Raw genomic sequence first — 10,433 nt, forward strand, 5'->3', positions numbered from 1 at the left:
GATGTGTAGTAAACTGCCCAGGGCAGCAGATCCTAATGTGACCCTCAGCCTGGGATTTAACATGCAGGTCAGAAGTTGTCAACTAACCCCAGCTCTGGGCTCAAATGTTCATTTCTGCCCCAGCGATGAGATGATGGGTGCCTTCTATGACCCATAAGGCAACTGAGTTCTCACCAAGCCTATATTATCCATGGGAAAGATATTTTTTTCGAATACCCCAATCTAGTGTTTGGTTACTTTAGGCATTGTTAGGAAGGTGAAATAAGGTGGATGTATATAGATGGATGTTTACCTGACATAATACTTTGAGTCTACTCAAGAGATGGAATCATCCAGTGAACTTTTTCAAGGAAATGTGGAGAAAAAGGTCTAAAAGATAAGGTACAAATAAACATGTTATATTAAAACTTATAAACTACACTATGTAGTTCTGAAGTGAGAGACGGAAGCTGTACATTAAATGGAGGGAGTGACGCCCAGGAACCTGAAAGAATAGCCATCTGATCCCTCAGGAAAGGCTAACGTCAGGATTCTTACTCCCTCCTCTAGGACTTGAAGCCACCATGATGGGGAAGGAGTCTCAATGCAGGTAGGGCAATGGAGGAGAGGGAGAAGAATGATGGGTCCCAAGGCCCAGGAAGCTGAGTTTTCTCCATGCTCTGAGGTCTGTGTTCTGAGTCCCAAGCACAAGACAGAAATAGATGTCCTTTTATTCATTCACACAGATTTTCATGCCATTGGATATAGAGACCAGAAGTGGCCATGGTATCCCTTGTGTCAGGTGCAGTAGGCTTTTATGTTCAAATTATCTTAAAGTTCAGTCCTAAGCAATAGCTCACTGTCTCTGGGGTGGAATCTGCTGAAGAGGAGATAGGAAATGGGTGTGGAGATACCATGGACATCTGAAGGTATAGGGATCCCATCAGGGACCTTAGGATGTTCATGTAAGTCACATGGGGGGGCCCACACCATCTTCTCATAGGGAACAATTCCTGAATTCCCTTCATAGCTCACTCACAGCTTCAACTTAAGAGAAATCACCATCACTCATACAGGGTGTGAACTAGATCTGTTTTCACACTAGAAGTAAAAAGTCCAGGCATGGAAGGTCACTCAAGGTCAACAGCCACAGCATTCTGATAGGGATCTTTCTCTCCCTGTCCCTGGTATGCAGACCAAGCCTCTTTCTTAGGCTATTCAGGACAGGAATTTCTTTTCACATCTGTCCACTCGATCAAGCTGAATTTCCTCAATCATCTGTTTCAGCCACACTGAGAACATCAAACATCCATACTGCACCATGCTGAGAATATCAAGCATCCTTAGGTCTTGGGAGCTGTGCTCCTTCTGTGTTAGTTGCATGTCCCTCTCCAGGGCTTTTCATCAAGCTGGCCTCCTACCCCTGACCGAGGTGTCTGTTGTCTTGTGCATAAAGGCTTTCCAGAGTGCACTCATCATAAGTACTGTCCCTTAGTCTGTCCTTGACCTCAGCCAACACTTAGTCAATTTCAGTGTAAGTCCTTGGTCAAGTCCCCTTTCCCACTCGCTGTCTGAGGTCAGTCAGAGCAGGGATCATGTGTGTGAGTGAATTCACCTGCAGACTCCTTCCCAGTCCTGAGGCGACAGTGGATTCCATTTTTCAAAGGTCAGTCCCAGTGTTGGATAATTCAGTACCTGAGGGTGAGGTCCAGGAACTGACATTTTTGAAGTGTCTGGGTGATTTCAGCATGCAGCCTGGGTGGAGATTTCCTCCTGTCAAGGAATAGCAAGTATCCTGTCATGAGCCGTATGAGAGCGGGAGCCTCCTTGACTTCCCCACCTCACTATGCTGCAGGGGTTGGGATTTTAGTGAGTCACACTGAGACTATAGATTAGAACTACCTGAAGAGGGTTTCCCAGTGCTAATGAGGTCCCTTCTTCAGGGATTCTGATGTGATGATCCAGGCGGGACCCAAGTAGTAGCAGTTCTGAAGGTCCTGGGTGGTTCTAGTATGTGCTCTGAGTGCAGCAGCTCAGCCCCAGGAGGGTCCACTAGTCTGGGTTCTTTACTTTCCTTTTTTCTTCTCCTGGGAGACTTGAGAGCTTTATAAATGTCAGAGCAGCTCAGGGAAGAAGACGAGGGCCAGACCTGGAATTCTTCCCGAGACGGACTCTGCATTTGACGAAGTGACTTTTTAAAGGTTTGTAGGGGGGCGCCTGGGTGGCGCAGTCAGTTAAGCGTCCGACTTCAGCCAGGTCACGATCTCGCGGTCCGTGAGTTTGAGCCCCGCGTCAGGCTCTGGGCTGATGGCTCAGAGCCTGGAGCCTGTTTCCAATTCTGTGTCTCCCTCTCTCTCTGCCCCTCCCCCGTTCATGCTCTGTCTCTCTCTGTCCCAAAAATAAATAAACGTTGAAAAAAAAATTTTTTTTAAAGGTTTGTAGGGAAGTCTTGATCATGTGAGAAAATGCCATTGTTCAGCCTTAAAGCTTATGGCAAATCCTCACTGTGAGAGAAATGGTTTTACTTTTTAGTGTACAATATTTTTAGCAAAAACATAACTTCAGTTAAATACTTCCTGTATAAACTTAAGTTCTTGGCTGAATACTTGAATACAAGGGTCACTGCGTCCATATCCTACAAAGTACTAGATTTGAATGAACATGGTAGGTTTTCCTAGAGGAGAGTCTTCATGGGTCAGAACTGTGGGTGCCTGGGGGAGCCCAGGACAGTGGCTGAAGTGCCATGGTCATGACTTGGAGGCATTTGGAGAGGGAGTCACTATGTATTCCTGGATGACAGGAGGAACATTATATTGTAAGACTGTCGGGAAAAGAAATTGGAGCAGAGAGGAACTGAGGGATTTGCCGGTCACTTAAATCCAAGTGCTTGGGCAGAGGCTTGAGTGTAGGTGAGGGGTGGGGCTATGGACAGGAGACTCAGACATCAGGACCAAGTCTGTGCTGAGGGGAGCCCCATCCTGAACCTCTGCAAGGAGTCTTCTCTCTCCCACTGTAGACCCTCGAGCCCTTTGGTGTCCCCTGGTGATGGCTGGTCTCTCCCTCAAGTCTGCAGGTAAAAGGTGAGGACCAAGTGGCCCTGACTTCTGGGTCATCCAGGTGTGAGCCTGGGTCAGACCAACATCATGTTCACTCCTGACCAACAGATGCTTCATGAAATCTGAGGGCAGGAAGTTGTCTCTCGAGGCCTCTGGGTGGATGGGTAGGTGGGTGGGGGTATCCACCTGGCAGCCTTCTTAATCACTCCCAGTACCAAGAGAAGGGCCCCCAGGTTCTGGTTCTGTAGTAGCTGCCTCCTGTGCCCTGAAGGAGGGTCTTTGAGAGGCCTCCCAGGGTGAGCACAGAGCCTGGTCTATGTTCAGGCACCAGTGTCTACTTCCCCAGACCTGCCCCAGGGGGAGGGGCTCTGAGACAGGTTGACTGCACCAAAAACCCAGCCGATGTGCCTATAGCCACCCCGTCTCTAACCTATGCATGCATTGTCTAGCAATGGTCCTAGCGGAGTTCCTCTGCCTGGGTTTTGACACCCGAGACCAAGGATCTGGTTCCTTGGAATGTTCATTTTTGGATCCATGGTCGCTCACAAGCATCCTTTAGTGGCCTTGAGGCCAACTCCATTCTGCAAAGTTCATCTTCTGAGCAGGAAGACAATATTTGTCTAAGGGCTGAATCCTAATTTTTTAAGACCAAACTTTCATTTGAGAAGTCCTTGAAATGTTAGTTTCCTGGATGGGGTTACAGAAGCTTCCATTCATGCCACCACAGCAAGAATCAAGAATTCTGAAAGTTGAAGCAATTTACCTTTTTGGATACATAACTTATTAAAGCATGTCAGAAAGTGCAGAAATAGAGGCATTCAACAGAGCAAAATCAAGCAATGGGCTGACTTGTCCTAACAGAGTAGAGAAACTTTCTAGCTAGAGCTCAGTCCCAGGAATGAGATCTGCCTCAGCCAGAGAGAGGTTCAGACATGGGTTTTGATGGATTCTTATTACAACTAGTCAAAGGCAAGCTCAAAAAAACCAAGGTTCATATTTCCCCATGAGTGCAGTTGGCTCTTGGACCAACAAAGAGAACCTTTGGTGACTTCTCACACGTAGGCTGAGCAAGAACCCAGTGACAGGCCTTAGCTAGTGATTCTGACTCCAGGCTGACCTCTCTGGGCCTGTGCTCTGAGATCCTAGGCAGGATGGCCTGGAACTGCTCTTGTACCAATATCTCCACATCTCCTTTGTGTGAATATCAGGTCTCAGCCACTGTCTAGCAAACTCCTAGAGATGTCTGAGGACCTCCCTGGGCCCAGCTGTGTCCTCAGAGCAGAATTTCCTGAACTTCTGCCTGGAAGCTGCAGCGTTGGGTGGATTCCTTTCTGGAATGGTCTCAAGGTCTTTGGTAGAGTCTTCATCAAGACTCTGCTGGAAGGCTTTTGGGGAACCTGGACTTGGGGAGATATTAGCACAATTTCTAACTCCTCCGCCATCATCTCATCTGATGGTGACCTTATTTTCATTCTGGTCTTCTATTTGTGTCTCTAGGTACTCTTCAGTCTCCATTCTGGGACTTTGGCAAAGGATGTCTCAGACTCCTGTGCAGGTGCCACATTGGAGGGCAGGGGACAATGGGAGTGGGTGCACCTCACAACCAGACTCGAAGCCCAAAATCAATTGAGACAGACACACACACGACTCCTAATGGTTTTGAGTGAAGTTAATGACATGAAAGTGAAGTGTCTTGTGTAATGATTCTTTTGAAGAGAAAGACCAGAGTAAGCTGGGATTTCTATCAGGAGGAAATTTCATTGACGCTTCTTGAGAGGCATGTAGAGAAATGGATATAAGACCTTGGTGACCTCGGCATACATGCATGGATGTTTACATAATACAAAAATACTTGATTGAAGCAGCAGCTCAGTGTCCTAGGAGGCTGAGGCCCCAGAACTTCTAAATGAAAGGTCAAGGCTGTGCTCCTACAAAATGCTGAAGGCAGGATCGAAAGGCTGTTCTCTCTGATATACAAGTTGTTCCTTGAAGGTCAATGAGCCTGTGAGCACTTAGAATGAATGGCCACACTTCTCCCCCTGCTATCTCAATCTCAAGGCCTCAGGAAGCTGAGCCCCCTCCCTGTTTCTTAGCTTCCCTGTCTCTTGCCACCTATCCTGGCTACAGGGGGAAAGTTCAAGGTTATTTGTTTCCATTTCAAAGTTTATTCATGACTTTGGCTTTGGTGAAAGAAGGATTCATGGGTATGGTGGACCATACTAATACCTTGTCTCCCCAGTGGAGTCTGGATCAATGTTCCAGAGAATGTCAAATCCTTCAGATCTGGTTCAGAGGGAGGGGAATTTGGGTCCTGCTCCCTAGGTGAGCTGAGACTTTCTCTTGTGTAAGGTTGAAGAGATGGGCTTGAAGGGGAGACTCAGGCCCTGGGTGCCTAGCTGGGTCTTGGAGGTCCTCACCACACATCTCTGCTGGGCCACTTGAGCCTCCCAGGGGCCCTGGTCATGTTGAAAGTTTAGGGTCCTGAGCTATGTAGCAGTCAAGGTCAGACTGCCCTCAGCCAGAGCAGCCTCTGCATCCACCAGGCCTGCAGTTCATAAATGTGACCCACCCCACTGGCTTTAGGGTCTTGGCAATGGCAGCTGGTTCCAAAGTTGGAATCCCACATGAATATATGGCAGGCAATAGGCTCTCATGACTTTGTTTTCCACTTGACCCTCAGGTGTGTCCTGTCCAACCTTCTCTCAGGCAGTGTTCATGGAATAGACTGCTGCTGGCCTTCCTGTTGTGACAGAGCTCTGGGAGGTACTGGGATTTCTGAGGTTGGATCTTGAACATGGGTGAGAGAGAGTTCACTTGCCTCTTGCCTTCCTCAGGTTCTGGGACCACTTGCTACATCTGCAAGCCCAAGTCACCCAGTGTCTGCTCATCAGCCCCCAGTAGCCCTGGGGGAAATTTCCAGGTTCCTCTACACTTTCCCCAGGGAGGCTGCTTGTGTGAGGCTGAGCCTGAGGTCCCAGAGTGTAGAGCCATCAGCCTCCCTTCCCCTCTGCTGAGAGCTGTCTCTGGATCTCAAGGATGTTTCCTGGTGGATTTCCAGTGCTGCCTGTAGATGGAGTCAAGCCCTACTCAGCTACTGTCCTTCTTGATTGTCTCTAGGATTGAGGCCTCTGTTCTCTGCCAGTCCTTTCACACCTGTACCTGAGATGGTCTTTCCCAGGAAAACTGGGAGATGATGTACTGTGAACCCAAGAGAAGATGGAAGTTTCCAGTCACATGTTAAAACTTCTTTCAATGAAACCTTTCACACTGAGGATTGAACGTTCTACATCTATAGACTGGTCTTCAGAAGGATACAGTTTGGAAGTGTCCTCAAAGCTCCTTTATAGACACTTCTTTGGCCAAGAGATGTCCTACTTTTCTCTGATGGATAGAAATCTCACCCAGGATTGGCCTAGCATGGGTGACCCCATTGAGATGTGTGTGGCTGTTTTGATGAAAATGTCCTGTGGGCTTCATCACCTTCTTGGGGGCAGTGCCCCTTCTAGAAGATCCTGCAATATTTCTTGTTCAGGAGGTGCCACCTGAGTGGGGAAGTAGGGTACCAGTCTGTCCATATGGTCTCAATTGCAGATCCCATTTGACATCTGCCTAACCCCAGTGAGTGCTCCTTGGCCAGTTACATCATTCTGGGTTATCTTACCCACCCTCCTTTTGCTCTAGAGAAAGGTGGGATGAGCAGTGCCCCTGATCTTGGTCATCAGGGGAACACAGGACTGTGGCCAGCCTGCAGTAGGCTGCATCCTTTATGATGTCATAAGGTACAGAAGCCTGCATATGGTACAGAATTGTCCCTGGGGTCCTGTGGCAGATGAGGGGAAAAAGAGAGCAGCAGGTGGGTGGGTGTCTGCATCAGGAGAGCCCACTCAGAATGACCCCATGTTATATGGAGAAACCTCAGGGATACAGTGCCTGGATCATTAGGGGTGCCTGGGGATGCTGCCTCTGTACAACCTTCGCAGGAGAGCCTCAGAGGGCATGTCTGGGTACCAGGAGCCCAGGGGCATCTGTTCCAGCCCAGTGGGCCCAGCTTGCCTGGAGCTTGACTCATGGGCAAAGGACCACTGAGCCTAGGTCTGAGCTCCCATGTTAACCCAGGTACATGGAGCACTTTTCTGGCTGTAGCTAACCAACAGATCACCTTAGGAATTTGGATCTCTTCAGAAAGTGTCCTTTGGGGAGCAGGACTTAAGTGCAGACAAATGTGAGAAAGATGATAGATTCTAAGTCAGCCAAGTGCCTGATTCCATGTTGTCCCTTAGCCTGTATCTACTCTAGGCTCCCCCTCCCCCTGCCCCAGGATCCAGGTAGGAAGAGAAATCCTCTTACTGTATTTCAAATTATATTTTCTGCTACTGGGTTTGGGGATGGGGAGTATTAGAGACTACATGACTTTTTTTTTTTTTTCCTTAGGTCCCTTTTCCAATGGTAAGTCCTTAATCAGATTCAAGGTAGTGGAGGTTCCTGGTAGTGGTAAAGGATCCTCTGTGCAGGAGCATATGATGGAGAGAGGGTGACAGGGTGATGGGTGCCAGGTCCACAGGATACAGAACTGCCTCCTTGTCTCCTGCCCTCCCTGTATTTTAGCACCCTCTCTAGCCCCGGCTATAGGCTGGGCCTTGAGGTGATCCAGTTCTACTTCAATTCTTCATTCATTGGTTTTAGAAAAGGCAGGGAGTCTTAGAATCTCTCCTATGTCTAAATTATACCCTGGATCCCAATGAAATTTAAGTCCAGGATCTGAATTGTAATCAGGGAAGATGAAATGTCTGCTGGGATTTGGGAGCTATTGGGAGAGAGGCAGGAAAAGGCATGGTCATGACCACGTAGGGCTCAGGGATCAGGCCTTCCTGTGGGACCTGAGGATGTTCCACATAGATGACATCTGGGGTTACCCACATCACTCCACAAATGGAAGGTGGGTAGTGGTCCAGTATTGGAGTTGGGAGGCAGCTGCACAGCTCTTGAAGGCTTCACCCACTTGATCCCTGAATCCTTGTCTAGGGCCTGGCCACTTTGATGGGCCATGTCTACTCTGAACAAGTCCAGGGAAAAGTCCTTCAAGGGCAATGGTTTATAGGAAGGTTAACACACACGAATGAAGCTAAGTTATTAAAAACAAAAAACCTTTTGGGCACATTCACCAATCACCCCCCTTCTGGGTCTAGCAGCCTTCTGGGAATTGTGGAGAAAGCAGCGGGAATGTATCCTCGTGTAAAAGAGTTTGAACTTAAAACCAGACATGTACATCTTACATTTGTGGCTCCAACTGCATCAGCTTCCATCGTCATCTTCATATACAAATCTTTCTTAATGTGTCTTTTTGGAAGAGCAGGAGACCAAGCACAAGCCAGGGACAATGGGAGAGAGAGGGAGACACAGAATCCGAAGCAGGCTCCAGGCTCTAAGCTGTCAGCCCTGACCCTGATGTGGGGCTTGAACCCATGAACCGTGAGGTCATGACATGAGCCTAAGTTGGATGCTCAACTGAGTCACCCGAGTGCCCCTACCCTCTTCTTTAGTCCTGTTCTCCAGGTGACCAGCTCGGCCTTGTCTGTGCTTGCTGTGGTTCTCTATCCTCCAGGCATCTTGGTGCAAAACAGCCTGCAGCCCTGGGCAAAGCTCTGGTCCTCTACTGGCTGTATTTCCCTCTGGGCATCAAAGTCCCAGTGAACTAAGGGGCCCTCCCTGTGCCCTGCAGCATCTGCTTTAATCCACACTCTGTATCACTGTCCACAGCCCTGTCATCTTTCCTGTCTGGGTACCATGATGCTAAGTGTTCATCATGCCAGAGAAATCTCCTAGCTGCCTCTTTTCCTCTGGTTCCAGAATCTTTCTTCTGTTGGTAGAACCTGGCCAGGAGCTTGCTGTGTATAATCTGAAATGAGCCCATGTGTGGGAGGGTAGGGAGAGACTGAAGAATGAGCAGGTGACTCCAGATGGTGGGGGGGCAGGTTTAATATGCAATGGAACAGAGATGAGTAGCCTGTCTCAGGTGGTCCCAAGATGAGTAGACTTCCTGCACAGGACCACCAAATCTTAATGGCTTACACAGAGGCCTTAACTGGGGTCAGGCATGCATACCATCCTGATCATCTCCATACCTCTCACTGTCTCAAGGGTATGTCCTTGGAACAGACCTGCAGTGGGGACAGCAGGCAGGATGACCATGCTAAGGACATAGGTGGCATGAGGAGGCTTGGCTGCCCGGCCACTGGAGGGTCAATGGGGGCCACTCTTCTTGATTCTCTCTTCTGAGACCTTCCCAGCCAGCAGGCCCAGGGAACTTGTTTTGGGTGAGCTGATAATCCTCCATGCAGACCAAGGATCTTTGACCCCCATCATGGTCTCCTTGTCCACTTTGCTCCTCTCAAAGGAGCTGTACCACTAACTTCCTCTTCTCTCTCTTGGTCCAGGTCTGGGTCTAGTCTAGCTCTCATTCTTGACATGTGTCTCATTGCAGTTCTGACATAGGTCATGAAGTGCACATTATCTGTAATGACTTCTAAAATAATGTGTCAGCCTCTTTATCCCTCATCTTGAATTTTTCCTTTTGGCTTGATCCTGGTTCAGGGCTAATGGGATCCAGGTGACCAATTAATGACATGGTCACCTGTGTGCAGTGCAGACCAGCTCTCCATGGTGGGGGTGTCTGCCTTTGGGGAATGTCTGAGACCAATCCTCACTTCTCACAGCACAGTATAGACCAAGGGGCCCCATGGGACCAGCTCATTCATGTCCTGGGCCTGGCTCCCCATGTGGTGAGCACAGGGGCTCAGAAGGGTTTTAAATTCCATCTTCTATTCAGGATCCTCATCTTTCTGTAGTTACATCTGGATTTTCCATCAGATTTTCCAGTTCTTTGCCTTGGCTGGAAATCATGACTCAAACCATCTGAAGAAAAGCAAATACAATCTTTGCATAAAATTGTGAAATAAAGTGAAATCAGTCTAAGTCATGGTACTAAACCTGAGCACAGACCAATGTCCATGTTAAAGGGACCCAGTCCTCCAACCCCAACAAGAAAAATCCCCTATGCTTCTGTGTGTCTAAAATCAGCAGGAGGGTGCTAGGGTGGCTCAGTCGGTTGAGTGTCTGACTTCAACTCTGGTCATGATCTCATGGTGTGTGGGTTTGAGCCCCGCATCGGGCTCTGTGCTGATGGCTCAGAGCCTGCAGCCTGCTTCGCATTCTGTGTCTCTCGCTCCCTCTCTCGCTCCCTCTCTCGCTCCCTCTCTCGCTCCCTCTCTCGCTCCCTCTCTCGCTCCCTCTCTCGCTCCCTCTCTCGCTCCCTCTCTCGCTCCCTCTCTCAAAAATAAACATTAAAAAAATAAAAATAAAAGCATCAGGCACACTACCCACTAGAAGCCAACAGTGGGA

General features: G+C 48.7%; 1 pseudogene; it reads right to left on the reverse strand.

The window, feature by feature from the left end:
- Positions 1-4,123: 4,123 nt before the first annotated feature.
- LOC147584545 (SCAN domain-containing protein 1-like) lies at positions 4,124-4,550 on the reverse strand (annotated as a pseudogene).
- Between the last annotated feature and the right edge of the window lie 5,883 nt (positions 4,551-10,433).

The sequence above is a fragment of the Puma concolor genome, chromosome A1 (assembly GCF_028749965.1).
Source record: "Puma concolor isolate L17-30 chromosome A1, mPumCon1.1.hap2, whole genome shotgun sequence".
NCBI lineage: Eukaryota > Metazoa > Chordata > Mammalia > Carnivora > Felidae > Puma > Puma concolor.